Here is a 19,978-nt window from a genome sequence, read left to right on the forward strand (position 1 = left end):
TCTGTAAAGGCAGTAAGGCTCTTGCAGTCCAGTGAAGATTAGATTGCTTTACAGGCCAGTGAGCCTGGGTGAATCCACAGAGAGCCGCACACAAAGACTGGCACAGAGAGATCAGAGTGGTGCCTCCTGGGTAGTGATGATGAACAAACCTTGGCCTCTCCTGAGGACGATAACAAATGCCTTCATCCTCCAGCCAAGACCATTAATGGCCAGATAAATGCAGGGTGTGTGTATGTGTTTCAGAGGGTTAATGTACATGTGGGTGTGTTGGTAGTAAGTGTTCTATAGAGGGACGATGTGTGTTTTCTTCTATGTGTGTCTGTCAGTGTGTTTATGCACTCTACCTAGTCTTCCTTTCAGACCCCTAGACACTTGTATGGCCACAGGGTGCATCCTGATGGCTTATTGGATTCCCTTTTAGTGAGGGCCAGTAGCTAAACAAATAAAGGCAGCCATGTCTCTGTGTTATGACCTCCACCACTGTGGTCACAGCCGGCATGAAGTCTATTATACATTTACAGGATAAACATTTTAACTTCAAACATTAAACCAAGCAGAACTAGGTAGGACGGGGAATCATATACTGTACCTTGGGACTCTGGTCTAGTGGTGTTATCTCAGTGAATAGTGCAAGGTGTTGTAATATCAGAATCAATACACAAATATATGTGTATGTGCGTGCATGCATTCCTGCCTATCTGCCTGTGTTTGTGTGTGTGTGTGTGTACGTGCATGCATATGCCTGTGTGATTGAGTGCTGGGTTTAGTGAACTTGTCGTTCCATCATCATGATGGCACTGACCTTCTCTCGACCAATGTGTTTTGGCCAATGTGTTTTGGCACAGCCTATCCTCTCTTGATTTGATTTGATGGATCCCCATTAGCTGACATCAATGGTGACAGCTAGTCTTACTGGGGTCCGACACATAACGAACAAGACATTACAGACAAAATACAACTGACATACATTTAGAAACATGAACATGTCGTGTGTGTGCATCTATCAGTTACACATACATGTCAGTACATACAGTCGTGGTCAAAAGTTTTGAGAATGACACAAATACTAATTTTCACAAAGTCAGCTGCCTCAGTTTTGATGATGGCAATTTGAATATACTCCAGAATGTCATGAAGAGCGATCAGATGAATTGCAATTAATTGCAAAGTCCCTCTTTGCCATGAAAATGAACTTAATCCCCCAAAAAACATTTACACTGCATTTCAGCCCTGCCACAAAAGGACCAGCTGCCATCATTTACATTTTAGTCATTTAGCAGACGCTCTTATCCAGAGCGACTTACAGTTAGTGAATGCATGGAGCAACTGCCTTTAATTTATCACCCTAATAATATCATGTATTGTTATTGGACTAAATGCAGTTTGTGTGTGCTGCCCTGCCCTGATCAAATCAAATAATGGACAGTGCGTTTCCCTCAAAATATAGGCAGTACATGCAGCCTTTGTTTTTAGTCTAGGAGACAGTCAATGTCTGTAGTCCATTAGGGCACTATAAAATCCCTTCAATGTTTTGCCTGATTCCGTTAATTCCCAAGTTCCCTTTTCTCCGTTTAGATTTCCCCGTTGACCGTTTGTCCCTGTTTTGGCAGGTTTTCACTCTCAAAAGTACACCTTTTTAATAGCAAAACAGCACAATTGGATGTTCTATGTCCACAACAATGTTTAAACCCTATCAGGTGACCATTTGTGAGGTCTGCGAAAAATGTAAGACATTTAGATTTTGGGGTGTAGTTACCCTTAAATGCAAGCGTGCACCAGGAAGAGACCTTTGTTTGGTTAAGCGGTGTTGCTGTAGAACAAATGGCCACTGGAGTGATGCAAATGATCACGGTATAATTCTGCCAGGCAGGCATAGGCTACTTTGTAGTTAACATTTACTTGCGAAGGTTTTGGGGAAAGCCATTCCTTCCCTACCAGAAAAAGGTTATCATTAGCATCATCGCTAACGGCTACACAAAGTGTAGACATACGCGCGCACCGCACACATGCACACAGACAGGGGCATTCCTGTGCCGTTTCAGAAAGTTCATGGAAATACGAATCACTGATGCATTTTGTTCATGTCTTATGATTGACTTGGGCAAATGAATGCGTTTTCTAACAAGTTGAATAGATTTAGTTGATTTCTTACTAAGTTCAATAAATGTTTGAATATTGTTGAATTTCGGTTTAATGTCTGGATTCCGTGATTCGGTCCGCAACGCCTATTTTATAGGGCCCTGGTCAATGAACTTTTCATAAATCAACATAGGATATGCCCTCTCCCCCCCACAATACTCAAATATATGTATATATATATTGGAAATGTAAGCAAGGGTTGAGCTTCTTCAGTTTGTGTCACAAAGTGGATACGTTTCTGTGTCCCTTTCAGAGTGAGTGACACATTGACTTTATATAGTGTACCAAGAGTTTCTTCCTCGCTTATGGCCATACCAGCCTGAATACGCCCGATCTCGTCCGATCTTGGAAGCTAAGCAGGGTTGGGCCCCCCTTGGTTTGTGCTGTGGTGGAGACCTCTGTGGGCTATACTCGGCCTTGTCTCAGGATTGTAAGTTGGTGGTTGGGGATATCCCTCTAGTGGTGCGGGGGCTGTGCTTTGGCGGAGTGGGTGGGGTTATATCCTTCCTGTTTGGCCCTGTCCGGGGGTTTCTTCGGATGGGGCCACAGTGTCTCCCGGACCGCTCCTGTCTCAGCCTCCAGTATTTATGCTGCAGTAGTTTATGTGTCGGGGGCTGGGGTTAGTTGGTTATACCTGGAGTACTTCTCCTGTCTTATCCAGTGTCCTGTGTGAATTTAAGTATGCTCTCTCTAATTCTCTCGTTCTCTCTTTCTCTCTGAGAACCTGAGCCCTAGGACCATACGTCAGGACTACCGGGCATGATGACACCTTGCTGTCCCCAGTCCGCCTGGCCTTGCTGCTATTCCAGTTTCAACTGTTCTGCCTGCGGCTACGAAACCCCTACCTGTCCCAGACCTGCTGTTTTCAACTCTTAATGATCGGCTATGAAAAGCCAACTGAGAGACCTGAGCCCTAGGACCATACGTCGGGACTATGAAAAGCCAACTGAGATTTATTCCTGATTATTATTTGACCATGTTTGTCATTTATGAACATTTTTGAACATCTTGGCATGGTTCTGTTATAATCTCCACCCGGCACAGCCAGAAGAGGACTGGCCACCCCTCATAGCCTGGTTCCTCTCTAGGTTTCTTCCTAGGTTTTCGCCTTTCTAGGGAGTTTTTCCTAGCCACCGTGCTTCTACACCTGCATTACTAGCTGTTTGGGGTTTTAGGCTGGGTTTCTGTACAGCACTTCGAGATATTAGCTGATGTAAGAAGGGCTATATAAAATAAAATTGATTGATTGATTGATTGATTGGTTAGTACTTGGATGGGAGACCTCCTGGGAATACCAGGTGCTGTAAGCTTTTTGTCCCAGTAGAGCGTGCTCTTGTGTCATGGAGCAACTGCCTTTTATTTATCACCCTAATAATATCATGGATTGTTATTGGACTAAATGCAGTTTGTGTGTGCTGCCCTGCCCTGATCAAATCAAATAATGGACAGTGCGTTTCCCTCAAAATATAGGCAGTACATGCAGCCTTTGTTTTTAGTCTAGGAGACAGTCAATGTCTGTAGTCCATTAGGGCACTATAAAATCCCTTCAATGTTTTGCCTGATTCCGTTAATTCCCAAGTTCCCTTTTCTCCGTTTAGATTTCCCCGTTGACCGTTTGTCCCTGTTTTGGCAGGTTTTTGCTCTCAAAAGTACACCTTTTTAATAGCAAAACAGCACAATTGGATGTTCTATGTCCACAACAATGTTTAAACCCTATCAGGTGACCATTTGTGAGGTCTGGGAAAAATGTAAGACATTTAGATTTTGGGGTGTAGTTACCCTTAAATGCAAGCGTGACCAGGAAGAGACCTTTGTTTGGTTAAGCGGTGTTGCTGTAGAACAAATGGCCACTGGAGTGATGCAAATGATCACGGTATAATTCTGCCAGGCAGGCATAGGCTACTTTGTAGTTGAACATTTACTTGCGAAGGTTTTGGGGAAAGCCATTCCTTCCCTACCAGAAGAAGGTTATCATTAGCATCATCGCTAACGGCTACACAAAGTGTAGACAGTGCACTCGCTTACGGCCATACCAGCCTGAATACACCCGATCTCGTCTGATCTCGGAAGCTAAGCAAGATTGGGCCTGCTTAGTACTTGGATGGGAGACTGCCTCGGAATACCAGGTGCTGTAAGCATTTTGATCCACTAGAGAGTGCTCTTGTGTCATGGAGCAACTGCCTTTTATTTATCACCCTATTAATATAATGTATTTTATTGGACTAAATGCAGTTTGTATGTGCTGCCCTGCCCTGCCCTGATCAAATTAAATAATAGTCAGTGCGTTTCCCTCAAAATACATGTATCATGGAGCAACTGCCTTTTATTTATCACCCTAATAATATCCTGTATTTTTATTGGACTAAATGCAGTTTGTATGTGCTGCCCTGCCCTGGTCAAATTAAATTATAGACAAAGTGTTTCCCTCAAAATATAGGCAGTACATTCAGCCTTTGTTTTTAGTTTGTTCATTAAGTTGCATGGAAATACGAATCACTGATACATTTTGTTCATGTCTTTATATAGTGTACCAAGAGTTGTTCCTGCGCTTACGGCCATACCAGCCTGAATACACCCGATCTCGTCTGATCTCGGAAGCTAAGCAGAATTGGGCCTGGTTAGTACTTGGATGGGAGACCGCCTGGGAATACCAGGTGATGTAAGCTTTTTGTTCCACTAGAGAGTGCTCTTGTGTCATGGAGCAACTGCCTTTTATTTATCACCCTAATAATATCATGTATTTTTATTGGACTAAATGCAGTTTGTATGTGCTGCCCTGACCTGCCCTGATCAAATTAAATAATAGACAGTGCGTTTCTCTCAAAATGGATGTGTCATGGAGCAACTGCCTTTTATTTATCACCCTAATAATATCATGTATTTTTATTGGACTAAATGCAGTTTGTATGTGCTGACCTGCCCTGCCCTGATCAATTTAAATAATAGACAGTGCGTTTCCCTCAAAATATATGTGTCATGGAGCAACTGCCTTTTATTTATCACCCTAATAATATCATGTATTTTTATTGGACTAAATGCAGTTGGTATGTGCTGCCCTGCCCTGGTCAAATTAAATAATAGACAAAGCGTTTCCCTCAAAATATAGGCAGTACATTCAGCCTTTGTTTTTAGTCGGTTCATTAAGTTGCACGGAAATTCGAATCACTGGTAAATTTTGTTCATGTCTTTATATAGTGTACCAAGAGTTGTTCCTGCGCTTACGGCCATACCAGCCTGAATACACCTGATCTCGTTTGATCTCGGAAGCTAAGCAGGATTGGGCCTGCTTAGTACTTGGATTGGAGACCGCCTGTGAATACCAGGTGCTGTAAGCTTTTTTTTGCGCTAGAGAGTGCTCTTGTGTCATGGAGCAACTTCCTTTTATTTATCACCCTAAAAATATCATGTATTTTTATTGGACTAAATGCAGTTTGTATGTGCTGTCCTAACCTGATCAAATTAAATAATAGACAGTGCGTTTCCCTGAAAATATAGGCAGTACATTCAGCCTTTGTTTTTAGTTGGTTCATTAAGTTGCATGGAAATACGAATCACTGATACATTTTGTTCATGTCTTTATATAGTGTACCAAGAGTTGTTCCTGCGCTTACGGCCATACCAGCCTGAATACACCTGATCTCGTCTGATCTCGGAAGCTAAGCAGGATTGGGCCTGCTTAGTACTTGGATGTGAGACCGTCTGGGAATACCAGGTGATGTAAGCTTTTTGTTCCACTAGAGAGTGCTCTTGTGTCATGGAGCAACTGCCTTTTATTTATCACCCTAATAATATCATGTATTTTTATTGGACTAAATGCAGTTTGTATGTGCTGACCTGCCCTGCCCTGATCAATTTAAATAATAGAAAGTGCGTTTCCCTAAAAATATATGTGTCATGGAGCAACTGCCTTTTATTTATCACCCTAATAATATCATGTATTTTTATTGGACTAAATGCAGTTTGTATGTGCTGCCCTGCCCTGGTCAAATTATATAATAGACAAAGCGTTTCCCTCAAAATATAGGCAGTACATTCAGCCTTTGTTTTTAGTCGGTTCATTAAGTTGCACGGAAACTCGAATCACTGGTAAATTTTGTACATGTCTTTATATAGTGTACCAAGTGTTGTTCACTCGCTTATGGCCATACCAGCCTGAATACGCCCGATCTCGTCAGATCTCGGAAGCTAAGCAGGTTTAGGGCTGGTTAGTACTTGGATGGGGGACCACCTTGGAATACCAGTTGCTGTAAAAGCATGTAAGAAGCTATGACGTGGACTGATAATCTGTGTTATATGCTGAGATGTGAAGATGTGATGTGAAATATGAAGCTATGATATGTAAAAAATAAGCTGTGAAGCTATGTGATGTGAAATATGAAGCTATGATATGTAAAAAATAAGCTGTGAAGCTATGAGATGTGAAGATGTGATGTGAAATATGAAGCTATGATATGTAAAAAATAAGCTGTGAAGCTATGAGATGTGAAGATGTGATATGAAGCTATGATATGTAAAAAATAAGCTGTGAAGCTATGAGATGTGAAGATGTGATGTGAAATATGAAGCTATGATATGTAAAAAAAATAAGCTGTAAAGCTATGATGGGTTATTTAAAAAAAAAAAAAAAAAAAAAAAAAATTGTTTGATCTCGGAAGCTAAGCAGGTTTGGGCCTGGTTAGTACTTGGATTGGAGACCGCCTGTGAATACCAGGTGCTGTAAGCTTTTTGTTCCGCTAGAGAGTGCTCTTGTGTCATGGAGCAACTGCCTTTTATTTATCACCCTAAAAATATCATGTATTTTTATTGGACTAAATGCAGATTGTATTTGCTGTCCTAACCTGATCAAATTAAATAATAGACAGTGCGTTTCCCTGAAAATATAGGCAGTACATTCAGCCTTTGTTTTTAGTCGGTTCATTAAGTTGCATGGAAATACGAATCACTGATACATTTTGTTCATGTCTTTATATAGTGTACCAAGAGTTATTCCTGCGCTTACGTCCATACCAGCCTGAATATGCCCCTTTCGGTAATTGAGGAAGTGGAAACAGGTGCGGTGGTATTGGAGGAGAAGGAGAGGGAATTGGTTGCTGCGTTTTGAAATCTTTTTTTGTTTGGTTATTTATGTGGAATTTGATTTTTGTTTTTGATTTATTAGTAAGAGTTGTTTCTCCCCTAGCAGCTTTTGCTGGGGGGAAGGAAAGGAGGGGAAAATACAGATATAATTAGTTAATCGGATCGGACAACAATAGATACAACGACCTACGCGATGGAACAGACAAAGAGTACTGGACATGGAGGAAAAGTTCCTGATGCACCATCATCGAGGGAAAAGTCCTATGATAAGACTTGTACGGTGGCGGTGGATATCACTGGGGAAAAGAAATTAACGATGATGGAATTGCTGAGAGGGATAAAGGAGGCGTGTGGAACGGTGATAGGGTGCAGATTTAAAGGTGATCAGAAGTATGAGATTACGATGTCCCATGTCCATGGGAAGGAGAGGTTAATGGATGGACTAAAAATCAAATCGTGCACGGTAATGGCGAGGGACATTTCAGCGGATGAGCTGGTGGTGTCCTTTATGAATTTACCAGTGTATATTAGTGACGATACTATCGTGGCAAAATTGGAAGGATGGGGTGTGAAGGCGGTTTCTGGGATTAAGAGGAGATTATGGCCAGGAACAGAGATCGCTGATGGCACAAGATTCTGTAAAGTTCGGTTTACAGACGTGGTGCGCTCACTACCATATTCTACCAAGTTTGAGACGTTGGAGGGGACTGAGTACTTTCGAGTGATACATGACAGGCAAGTTAAAGTGTGCCGAATTTGTATTCAGTCTGGCCACGTGAGTACGGGACTGTCCTGATTTTCTATGTCGGAGATGCGGAGCACAAGGGCACTATGCAAGAGAGTGCGTCGAGAGAGAGGAGAGACCATGTAATGGATGTGGGGAGAGAAGAATGCGCTGTACGTGTACTGGGCCAACAGATGGTGAAGACATGGAACAACAGGAGGAGGAGATGGAAGAAGAGAGAGTGGAGGAGGGGGGACGTGATGGAGGACGGGGAAAAAGGAGACAAGGATGGTGGAGGAGGAGGAGATGGTGAATCTACTGCGACAGAGGGGATGGAATTGGGGGCGAGCATGGATGTCGAATTCCTAGATGACTACTGCACAGATGGAAAGGAGCCTGATGGTGGAGAAGGAGGAGGAGGTGAGCAGGAAACGGAAACATCTGAAGGTGAGGGAGATGAAGATAATGGAGGGGTTGTACCTGACACTATTCCTGAAAGTATGGATGTGAAGGGGAATCCGCGAAGAGGAAGGACTCTGAGAGTGAAGTGTCCGCGGGTGAAGTCCAAAGGGTGAGGGAAGAAGCAAAGGAAAGTAGGAAGAGCAAGATCAAGAAGAAGAAGAAAAGACTGGGTCTTGATGATGGGAAAAATCAACATATTAATTGTACTTATGGTGAGTGTTGTATCTGTTAATATTAATGGACTAAGGAATATGGGAAAGTTAGAACAGACAGTGAGTCTACTACAGGCTGATATTTTATGCTTCCAAGAGACACACTGGACTGACAGTATGATGGATGGAGTAAGAAAGAGATGGATGGATTTGATTTATTATAATAATGGTGGGGAGAGGACGTGTGGGGTTGCTATATTAATTAAGAGGGATAGTGTACAGAATATTAGGCAAGTGTATGCGGATAAAGAGGGTAGACTTTTGAGTGTTAAATTTGAATTTCTAAATGTGCAATACACTTTATTGAATGTTTATGCACCTAATAATGAGAGTGACCGAGAAGTATTTTTTAAGGCACTTGAGCAACATTGTGTGGGTAACTGTATATTGGTTGGGGATTTTAACGTTAGATTGACAAAACTGGACACGTCAAGGAGTACTTTGTTGCGCTCTGACATGTCTAGGCGAGTATTGTTGGGGATAATGAAGGATCATTGTCTGAGTGATGTATGGAGGGGAATGCATCCAGGTCAGAGAGTTTTTTCAAGGAGGCAGGTTGTTTTGAAGGTTCTCAGGCAAAGCCGCATAGATTATTGTTTAGCGGCGGAAAATATAGTGCAATATATACAAAAGATTAGGTATGATTTTAATACATTAAGTGATCATGCCTCTCTTGGTTTCCTGCTGGGTCCTAGTGTGCCTTCTAGAGGGGGGTGGTGTATGGTGTTTGAATGCTGAGCTACTAAAAGAAGGAAAATATATTGATATGATTTCTGATTGTATAAATAGAGAAATATTGAGTGATTTTAAAAGTGTTAATATTGGTTTGTGGTGGGAGGGTCTAAAAGAGAAGATTAGAGGGTTGAGCATTAAATATGCAAGACGAAGGAATTTTCTTTTAAAGAGGGAGAGGATAGCTTTGAATAAAAGACTAGACATTGAGCTGGGAAAAGTTGATACGGTGGAGGGTTATGATATGGCAGGTTTTATGGAAGCTCAGGCTGCGGTACATAACTTTGAAAAGAGTGCATGTATGGGGGGCAATAGTAAGGAGTAGAGTACAGTATGCCATAGAAGGAGAGAAATGTACATCCTTCTTTTTAGGGTTAGAAAAGAAGAAGCAGGCTAGAAACTATATTACAGAAATCGAGAATGAGAGGGGGGAGACAGTGAATGATCTGGTGGGGATTTTAGATACAATAGAATGTTTTTATAGTAATCTTTTTAAAAAAGAATGCAATGATCAAGGATGTATAGAAGAGGTGTTGAGCTATGTAGATGCCAGAATATCAGAGGATGAAAGACTCATGTGTGACACAGACTTGGCGGTCACAGAGATACGGGAGGCGATTTTGTCTGCTCATAGAAATAAGAGCCCTGGCTCTGATGGGCTGACAAGTGAGTTTTACAAAACATTTGTGGATATAATGGCACCTGTTTTATTAGATGTGTACAAATATATGGAGCAATCTCAGGAAGTCTCGGAGTCGATGGCGACTGGCTTAATAACTATAATATATAAAAACAAGGGAAGTAGGAAAAGATTAGAAAATTTTAGGCCATTATCTATTTTAAATGTAGATTATAAGATCTTAACTAAGGTGCTGGCTAACAGAATTAATAAAGTAATGGGGAAGTATTATTTCAGAGACACAGGCTTACAGTGTTCCTGGTAGAGAAATAGCAGACATTATTTGCACTTTAAGGGATGTCATAAGACATATGAAGGGTGAGGAGGTGTAGTATTGAGCATTGATTTAAATAAAGCTTTTGATAGAGTAGAACATTCATTTCTAATGCAGACGCTTAAAACTTTTGGATTTGGGAGCAGAATGGTGGCCTGGATACAGCTGCTATACGGTGCTGCAGTAAGTAGAGTAAAATGTAACGGGTTACTTACTGATGCTTTCCCATTGGAGAGGTCGGTGAGGCAAGGATGTCCATTGTCTGCGGCCTTATATTGTATGTCGGTTGAGCCTCTGGTGGCTCTCCTTAAAGCAGACCACCAGATCCGAGGCGTTTCTATTCCAGGGGGTGGAGTCAGCATTGTGCAGCAATATGCAGATGACACTACAATTACTGTTAGAGATGTGGAAAGTGTAAATAGAGTGATGGAGTGTTTTGAGCTCTTTGGGAAAGCATCAGGTGCTAAGATTAATGTAGAAAAGACTGAGGTTTTGTATGTGGGGCTAGTGAATGATAATGGGTGTAGGTATCATTTTAAAAGAGCTAATGGCTATTTTAAAGCGTTGGGGAGTTATTTTGGGTATTGATGAAAAGGAGGCATGTGATAGGACTTGGGCAGGTGTATTGAATAAAATCAAACAAACTATGGCATTTTGGAGATGGAGGAATTTAAAATTGAAAGGAAAGGTAGTGGTAACAAATTCTTTACTAATATCTAAATGTGTATATGTCATGGATGTGCTTCAGATGCCAGAGTGGGTTTTAAAAGAACTTAATTCTATTGTTTCTAACTTCTTGTGGGATGGCAAAGGGGCTAGAATATCTAGGTCTACACTTGCTGCAGAATATAAAGATGGGGGGTCTAAAATTAGTGGACATAGACGTGAAAAGAAAAGCATTAAGAATTAAAATTATACAGAAGTATTTATATGGGGAGGAAGAATATGGGTGGAAGAGGTTCTTTAGGAATTATTTGTATAATAATGGAGGATGTGAAGAGAGTGGGTTATTAATGATATGGAAAAAGCCTATGTATGAACAAGTTCCTCTGTTTTATCAGGAAGTGTTACGTGCATGGGGAGAATTTCTTCCTCGGTAAAATATGTGTGTGAACATAAGGATATAATACTGAATCAACCTGTGTTTTTAAATCCCAAAAATTATGTTCAATGATGAAGTGTTGTATAATCCCCTTTTATGAGGGCTGGACTGAGACTTATTAAAGACTTTGTATATGAAGTTATTCCTGGGTTTCTAAGAGGCCAGGCCATTTATGACAATGTGAAGGATGTGGATGATACAGTTTGGAAAGGTACTATATTGAATGGATTTGAACGGGTGAAAAGTAGCATTCCAGCAGAATGGGTTTCTGTCATTAATGGAGATGGAATTTGGGAAGATTTATATGTATTACCGAATTTATATATTGACAATGGGGATAAATGGAAAACATTGGCTAGTGTCAGAACAAATGTTTTTATAAACAATTACTGGTTACTGACAGGCCTGCTGCTGAGAAGAGGTGGGTAGAACTGTTTCGAAGATGGATCGAAAAGTATTATGGAAAAACTTATACTTACATGGGAATAAATTGGAATGTGAAAATAACGATTTTAAAATAAGACATAATCGGATATACACAAAAGTAGTGCTGCATCAAATAAATAAAGAAATAAAAAGAGAATGTGATATATGTGGTAAGGCACCAGAAAATTTATTACACTTATTTGTAGAATGCGAGGATTTAAAAGATATGTTTTGTAAAGTAAAGGAAATAATATGTAAAAACTGGGGGAGTGGTTTGTTGGAAAAGAATGCGTGGGAGGAATTGGTTTTATTTGGAGTGGGAGATGAATGTAAAGGGGTTAATGTGAGGTTGTTGAATATTGTATTGAGTTTTGTTAGGTATGCAATTTTTTGTGGGAGGAATTATGCTTATTTTGAAGGGAGGAGGGTAAGGGTGTGGGGTATTTTTGTAGCTTTGTTTAAGAAGCACATCGATATGTTTTATAGTTATGGATTGGAAGATTTTGATGAACTTTTTGTAGAGGGGAGTGGGTTAATTGCAAGGGTGGATGGTGGAGGAATCACTTATAATTTTTGAAAGGAATATTTTGATATTTTCTATGTTTATTTTTATTTGACAGGGAGATGCTTTTAAATCTGCCTATTTAATATGTGGAATTTGATATGTCTTAGTCATGTCTGGTTTTTGTATACTAGGTTTTTGTTTTTATTTCTTTGGGTTCTTTGATTTGATAGGGGGTGAATTGTTCGCCTGCCTATGGTAGAATAGTTTCTAGTGTATGGTTTTTTGTATATAACACTGTACATGGTATAATATAAGTGTATTTGATGAATATTTTACAATAAAAAAAAAAAAAAAAAAAAAAAAAATATGCCTGATCTCGTCCGATCTCGGAAGCTAAGCAGGATCGGGCCTGGTTAGTACTTGGATGGGAGACCGCCTGGGAATACCAGGTGCTGTAAGCTTTTTGTTCCACTAGAGAGTACTCTTGTGTCATGGAGCAACTTCCTTTTATATATCACCCTAATAATATCATGTAATTGTATTGGACTAAATGCAGTTTGTATGTGCTGCCCTGCCCTGCACTGATCAATTTAAATAATAGACAGTGCGTTTCCCTCAAAATATATCTGTCATGGAGCAACTGCCTTTTATTTATCACCCTAATAATATCATGTATTTTTATTTGACTAAATGCAGTTTGTATGTGCTGCCCTGCCCTGCCCTGATCAAATTAAATAATAGTCAGTGCGTTTCCCACAAAATACATGTATCATGGAGCAACTGCCTTTTATTTATCACCCTAATAATATCCTGTATTTCTATTGGACTAAATGCAGTTTGTATGTGCTGCCCTGCCCTGGTCAAATTAAATAATAGACAAAGCGTTTCCCTCAAAATATAGGCAGTACATTCAGCCTTTGTTTTTAGTCAGTTCATTAAGTTGCACGGAAATTCGAATCGCTGGTAAATTTTGTTCATGTCTTTATATAGTGTACCAAGAGATGTTCCTGCGCTTATGGCCATACCATCCTGAATATGCCTGATCTCGTCTGATCTCGGAAGCTAAGCAGGATTGGACCTGGTTAGTACTTGGATAGGAGACCGCCTGGGAACACCAGGTGCTGTAAGCTTTTTGTTCCACTGGAGAGTACTCTTGTGTCATGGAGCAAATGCCTTTTATATATCACCCTAATAATATCATGTAATGTTATTGGACTAAATGCAGTTTGTATGTGCTGCCCTGCCCTGCCCTGAACAATTTAAATAATAGACAGTGCATTTCCCTCAAAATATATGTGTCATGGAGCAAATGCCTTTTATTTATCACCCTAATAATACCATGTATTTTTATTGGACTAAATGCAGTTTGTATATGCTGCCCTGGTCAAATTAAATAATAGGCAAAGCGTTCCCCTCAAAATATAGGCATTACATTCAGCCTTTGTTTTTAGTCGGTTCATTAAGTTGCACGGAAATTCGAATCACTGGTAAATTTTGTTCATTTCTTTATATAGTGTACCAAGAGTTGTTCACTCGCTTACGGCCATACCAGCCTGAATACGCCCGATCTCGTCAGATCTCGGAAGCTAAGCAGGTTTAGGGCTGGTTAGTACTTGGATGGGGGACCACCTTGGAATACCAGTTGCTGTAAAAGCATGTAAGAAGCTATGATGTGGACTGATAATCTGTGTTATAGGCTGAGATGTGAAGATGTGATGTGAAATATGAAGCTATGATATGAAAAAAAAAAAAATAAGCTGTGAAGCTATGAGATGTGAAGATGTGATGTGAAATATGAAGCTATGATATGTGAAAATAAGCTGTGAAGCTATGAGAAGTGAAGATGTGATGTGAAATATGAAGCTATGATATGTAAAAATAAGCTGTGAAGATGTGATGTGAAATATGAAGCTATGATATGTAAAAATAAGCTGTGAAGATGTGATGTGAAATATGAAGCTATGATATGTAAAAAAAAAAAGCTGTAAAAAGCTATGATGGGTTAATTTAAAATAAAAATAAATAAAAATACACCCGCTCTCGTCTGATCTCGGAAACTAAGCAGGGTTGGGCCTGGTTAGTCCTTAGCTGGGAGACCTCCTGGGAATACCAGATGCTGTAAGCTTTTTGTTCCACTAGATAGTATTATTGTGTCATGGAGCAACTGCCTTTTATTTATCACCCTAATAATATCATGTATTTTTATTGGACTAAATGCAGTTTGTATGTGCTGCCCTGCCCTGCCCTGATCAATTTAAATAATAGACAGTGCGTTTCCCTCAAAATATATGTGTCATGGAGCAACTGCCTTTTATTTATCACCCTAATAATATCCTGTATTTTTAATGGACTAAATGCAGTTTGTATGTGCTGTCCTAACCTGATCAAATAAAATAATAGACAGTGCCTTTCCCTCAAAATATATGTGTCATGGAGCAACTGCCTTTTATTTATCACCCTAATAATATCCTTTATTTTTATTGGACTAAATGCAGTTTGTATGTGCTGTCCTAACCTGATCAAATAAAAAAATAGACAGTGCGTTTCCCTCAAAATATAGGCAGTACATTCAGCCTTTGTTTTTAGTCGGTTCATTAAGTTGCATGGAAATACGAATCGCTGATCAATTTTGTTCATGTCTTTATATAGTGTACCAAGAGTTATTCCCTTGCTTACGGCCATACCAGCCTGAATACACCCGCTCTCGTCTGATCTCGGAAACTAAGCAGGGTTGGGCCTGGTTAGTACTTAGATGGGAGACCTCCTGGGATTACCAGATGCTGTAAGCTTTTTGTTCCACTAGATAGTATTCTTGTGTCATGGAGCAACTGCCTTTTATTTATCACCCTAATAATATCATGTATTTTTATTGGACTAAATGCAGTTTGTATGTGCTGCCCTGCCCTGCCCTGCCCTGATCAAATTAAATAATAGACAGTGCGTTTCCCTCAAAATATAGACAGTACATTCAGCCTTTGTTTTTAGTCGGTTCATTAAGTTGCATGGAAATACGAATCACTGATACATTTTGTTCATGTCTTTATATAGTGTACCAAGAGTTACTTCTGTCTTATGGCCATACCAGCCTGAATACGCCTGATCTCGTCAGATCTCGGAAGCTAAGCAGGATCGGGCCTGGTTAGTACTTGGATGGGAGACAGCCTGGGAATTCCAGGTGCTGTAAGCTTTTTGTTCCACTAGAGAGTGCTCTTGTGTCATGGAGCAACTGCCATTTATTTATCACCCTAATAAAATCATGTATTTTTATTGGACTAAATGCAGTTTGTATGTGCTGCACTGCCCTGCCCTGATCAAATTAAATAATAGACAGTGCGTTTCCCTCAAAATATAGGCAGTACATTCAGCCTTTGTTTTTAGTCGGTTCATTAAGTTGCATGGAAATACTAATCACTGATACATTTTGTTCATGTCTATATATAGTGTACCAAGATTTGTTCTCAAGCTTACGGCCATACCAGCCTGAATATGCCCGATCTCGTCTGATCTCAGATGCTAAATAGAGTCATGCCTGGATAGTACTTGGATGGGAGACCGCCTGGGAATACCAGTTGCTGTAAGCTTCTTGTTCCACTAGAGAGTACTCTTGTGTCATGGAGCAACTGCCTTTTATTTATCACCCTAATAATATCATGTATTTTTATTGGACTAAATGCAGTTTGTGTGTGCTGCCCTGCCCTGCCCTGATCAATTTAAATAATACACAGTGCGTTTCCCTCAAAATATAGGCAGTACATTCAGCCTTTGTTTTTAGTCGGTTCATTAAGTTGCACGGAAATACGAATCACTGATACATTTTGTTAATGTCTTTATATAGTGTACCAAGAGTTGTTCCCTCGCTAACAGCCATACCAGCCTGAATATGCTTGATCTCGTCCGATCTCGGAAGCTAAGCAGGATCGGGTCTGGTAATTACTTGGATGGGAGATTGCCTGGGAATACAAGGTGCTGTAAGCTATTTGTTCCACTAGAGAGTACGCTTGTGTCATGGTGCAACTGCCTTTTATTTATCACCCTAATAATATCATGTATTTTTAATGGACTAAATGCAGTTTGTATGTGCTGCCCTGCCCTGATCAAATTAAATAATAGACAGTGCGTTTTCATCAAAATATATGTGTCATGGAGCAACTGCCTTTTATTTATCACCCTAATAATATCATGTATTTTTATTGGTCTAAATGCAGTTTGTATGTGCTGCCCTGCCCTGCCCTGATTCAAATTAAATAATAGACAGTGCGTTTCCCTCAAAATATAGGCAGTACATTCAGCCTTTGTTTTTAGTCGGTTCATTAATTTGCATGGAAATACGAATCACTGATACATTTTGTTCATGTCTTTATATAGTGTACCAAGAGTTTTTCCTTCGCTTACGGCCATACCATCCTGAATATGCCCGATCTCGTCTGATCTAGGAAGCTAAGCAGGATCGGGCCTGGTTAGAACTTGGATGGGAGACTGCCTGGGAATACCAGGTGCTGTAAGCTTTTTGTTCCACTTGAGAGTACTCTTGTGTCATGGAGCAACTGCCTTTTATTTATCACCCTAATAATATCCTGTATTTTTATTGGACTAAATGCAGTTTGTATGTGCTGTCCTAACCTGATCAAATAAAAAAATAGACAGTGCGTTTCCCTCAAAATATAGGCAGTACATTCAGCCTTTGTTTTTAGTCGGTTCATTAAGTTGCATGGAAATACGAATCGCTGATCAATTTTGTTCATGTCTTTATATAGTGTACCAAGAGTTATTCCCTTGCTTACGGCCATACCAGCCTGAATATTACTGATCTCGTCAGATCTCGGAAGCTAAGCAGGATCGGGCCTGGTTAGTACTTGGATGGGAGACCGCCTGGGAATACCAGGTGCTGTAAGCTTTTTGTTCCACTAGAGAGTGCTCTTGTGTCATGGAGCAACTACCTTATATTTATCACCCTAATAATATCCTGTATTTTTATTGGGAATAAATGCAGTTTGTATGTGCTGCCGCCCTACCTGGTCAAATTAAATAATAGACAAAGCGTTTCTCAAAATATAGGCAGTACATTCAGCCTTTGTTTTTAGTCGGTTCATTAAGTTGCACAGAAATCGAATCACTGGTAAATTTTGTTCATGTTCTTTTATATAGTGTACCAAGAGTTGTTCTCTTCGTGTAACGCATACCATCCTGAATATGCCTGATCGCGTCTGATCTCGGGCTAAGCTGGATTGGGCCTGGTTAGTACTTCCGGATGGGAGACCTGGGAACTACTGCCTTGGAATCAGGTGCTGTAGCTTTTGTTCCACTGGAGAGTACTCTTGTGTCATGGAGCAACTGCCTTTTATATATCACCCTAATAATATCATGTATTTTATTGGACTAAATGCAGTTTGTATGTGCTGCCCTGCCCTGCCCTGATCAAATTAAATAATAGTCAGTGCGTTTCCCTCAAAATACATGTATCATGGAGCAACTGCCTTTTATTTATCACCCTAATAATATCCTGTATTTTTATTGGAATAAATGCAGTTTGTATGTGCTGCCCTGCCCTGGTCAAATTAAATAATAGACAAAGCGTTTCCCTCAAAATATAGGCAGTACATTCAGCCTTTGTTTTTAGTCGGTTCATTAAGTTGCACAGAAATTCGAATCACTGGTAAATTTTGTTCATGTCTTTATATAGTGTACCAAGAGTTGTTCCTGCGCTAACGGCCATACCATCCTGAATATGCCTGATCTCGTCTGATCTCGGAAGCTAAGCTGGATTGGGCCTGGTTAGTACTTGGATGGGAGACCTCCTGGGAACTGCCTTGGAATACCAGGTGCTGTAAGCTTTTTGTTCCACTGGAGAGTACTCTTGTGTCATGGAGCAACTGCCTTTTATATATCACCCTAATAATATCATGTAATTTTATTGGACTAAATGCAGTTTGTATGTGCTGCCCTACCCTGCCCTGATCAATTTAAATAATAGACAGTGCGTTTCCCTCAAAATATATGTGTCATGGAACAACTGCCTTTTATTTATCACCCTAATAATATCATGTATTTTTATTGGACTAAATGCATTTTTGTTGTGCTGCCCTGCCTAGTCAAATTAAATAATAGACAAAGCGTTTCCCTCAAAATATAGACAGTACATTCAGCCTTTGTTTTTAGTCGGTTCATTAAGATGCACGGAAATTCGAATCACTGGTAAATTTTGTTCATGTCTTTATATGGTCAGCGAAGACTTGGTTGCAGGATCCAGGTTAGGCCAATCTCGTCTGATCTCGGAAGACAAGCAGGACTGCCTGGTTAGTACTTGATGGGGGAGAACCTGGCAATACTAGGTGCTGAAAGCAATTTGTTCCACTAGAGAGTGCTCTTGTGTCATGGAGCAACTGCCTTTATTTATCACCCTAATAATATCCTGTATTTCAATTGACTCAAATGCAGTTTGTATGTAAAAGGTGTCCTAACCTGATCGGTTAAATAATAGACAAAAGCGTTTCCCTCAAAATATAGGCAGTACATTCAGCCTTTGTTTTTAGTGGTTCATTAAGTTGCACGGAAATTCGAATAACTGGTAAATTGTTATGTTTTATATAGTGTACAAGAGTTGTTACTTGCTTACTGGCCATAACACTGAATACACCCAGATCTCAAATTATTAAGCAGGTTTAGGGCTGGTTAGTACTTGGATGGGGGACCACCTTGGAATACCAGTTGCTGTAAAAGAACAAGAAGCTGGGTGACGTGGACTGATAATCTGTGTTATGCTGAGATGTGAAGATGTGATGTGAAATAGAAGCAAGGATATGTAAAAATAAGCTGTGAAGCTTATGAGATGTGAAATATGAAGCTACGATATGTAAAATAAGCTGTGAAGCTATGAGATGTGAAGATGTGATGAAATATGAAGCTATGATATGAAATATGGTAAGATGATGGGTTAATTTTTAAAAAAAAAAAAAAAAAATGCCTGATCTCGTCCGATCTCGGAAGCTAACAGGATTGGGCCTGGATAGTACTTGGATGGGAGACTTCCTGCGAACTGCCTTGGAAAACCAGGGTGCTGTTTGTTCCACTGGAGAGTACTGTTGTGTCATGGAGCAACTGCCTTATATATACCCTAATAATATCAAACATTTTATTGATAAATGCAGTTTGTATGTGCTGCCCTGCCCTGCCCTGATCAATTTTAAATAATAGACAGTGCTGCTTCCTCAAAATATATGTGTCATGGAGCAACTTCCTTTTATTTCAAATATATGTATTTTTATTGGATAAATGCAGTTTGTATGTGCTGCCCTGCCCTGGTCAAATTAAATAATAATAAAGCGCCAAAATATGGGGAGTAATTAGCCAGTTTTTAGTGGTTATTAAGTTGCACGGAAATTTAAATACGGTAAATTTGTTATGTTTTATATAAAGTACTTGAGTTGTTACTTGCTTACGGCCATACCAGCCTGAATACACCCGATCTCGTCAGATCTCGGAAGTTAAGCAGGTTTAGGCTGGTTAGTACTTGGATGGGGGACCACTCTGGAATACCAGTTGGGGTTGCAAAAGAATGTAAGAAGCTATGACGGGAGGATAATCTGTGTTATATGCTGAGATGAAGATGATGTGAAATATGAAGCAACATATGTAAAAATAAGCTGTGAA

At 39.9% G+C, this 19,978-nt stretch overlaps 8 non-coding genes and 7 pseudogenes across 8 annotated transcripts; all 15 read left to right on the forward strand.

Moving 5' to 3' along the window:
- The first annotated feature begins 4,158 nt into the window (after window positions 1-4,158).
- Window positions 4,159-4,277, forward strand: LOC123486700. The gene has a single exon (XR_006659463.1). It is a non-coding gene; the product is annotated as a 5S ribosomal RNA (ribosomal RNA).
- A 409-nt stretch (window positions 4,278-4,686) lies between these two features.
- Window positions 4,687-4,805, forward strand: LOC123486696. The gene has a single exon (XR_006659459.1). It is a non-coding gene; the product is annotated as a 5S ribosomal RNA (ribosomal RNA).
- A 550-nt stretch (window positions 4,806-5,355) lies between these two features.
- On the forward strand, window positions 5,356-5,474 carry LOC123486701. The gene has a single exon (XR_006659464.1). It is a non-coding gene; the product is annotated as a 5S ribosomal RNA (ribosomal RNA).
- A 270-nt stretch (window positions 5,475-5,744) lies between these two features.
- LOC123486703 lies at window positions 5,745-5,863 on the forward strand. The gene has a single exon (XR_006659466.1). It is a non-coding gene; the product is annotated as a 5S ribosomal RNA (ribosomal RNA).
- A 410-nt stretch (window positions 5,864-6,273) lies between these two features.
- Window positions 6,274-6,392, forward strand: LOC123486706 (annotated as a pseudogene).
- Window positions 6,393-13,342: 6,950 nt separating this feature from the next.
- On the forward strand, window positions 13,343-13,461 carry LOC123486713. The gene has a single exon (XR_006659468.1). It is a non-coding gene; the product is annotated as a 5S ribosomal RNA (ribosomal RNA).
- A 405-nt stretch (window positions 13,462-13,866) lies between these two features.
- LOC121562893 lies at window positions 13,867-13,985 on the forward strand (annotated as a pseudogene).
- Window positions 13,986-15,001: 1,016 nt separating this feature from the next.
- Window positions 15,002-15,120, forward strand: LOC121562896 (annotated as a pseudogene).
- Window positions 15,121-15,399: 279 nt separating this feature from the next.
- On the forward strand, window positions 15,400-15,518 carry LOC121562904. The gene has a single exon (XR_005999666.1). It is a non-coding gene; the product is annotated as a 5S ribosomal RNA (ribosomal RNA).
- A 275-nt stretch (window positions 15,519-15,793) lies between these two features.
- LOC121562897 lies at window positions 15,794-15,912 on the forward strand (annotated as a pseudogene).
- Window positions 15,913-16,187: 275 nt separating this feature from the next.
- On the forward strand, window positions 16,188-16,306 carry LOC121562899 (annotated as a pseudogene).
- Window positions 16,307-16,717: 411 nt separating this feature from the next.
- LOC121562902 lies at window positions 16,718-16,836 on the forward strand. The gene has a single exon (XR_005999664.2). It is a non-coding gene; the product is annotated as a 5S ribosomal RNA (ribosomal RNA).
- A 270-nt stretch (window positions 16,837-17,106) lies between these two features.
- On the forward strand, window positions 17,107-17,225 carry LOC121562903. Its single transcript, XR_005999665.2, has one exon. It is a non-coding gene; the product is annotated as a 5S ribosomal RNA (ribosomal RNA).
- An 807-nt stretch (window positions 17,226-18,032) lies between these two features.
- Window positions 18,033-18,162, forward strand: LOC123486709 (annotated as a pseudogene).
- Window positions 18,163-19,761: 1,599 nt separating this feature from the next.
- Window positions 19,762-19,882, forward strand: LOC123486714 (annotated as a pseudogene).
- The last annotated feature ends 96 nt before the right edge of the window (window positions 19,883-19,978 follow it).

Source organism: Coregonus clupeaformis, unplaced genomic scaffold, assembly GCF_020615455.1.
Source record: "Coregonus clupeaformis isolate EN_2021a unplaced genomic scaffold, ASM2061545v1 scaf1317, whole genome shotgun sequence".
Classification (NCBI taxonomy): Eukaryota; Metazoa; Chordata; class Actinopteri; order Salmoniformes; family Salmonidae; genus Coregonus; species Coregonus clupeaformis.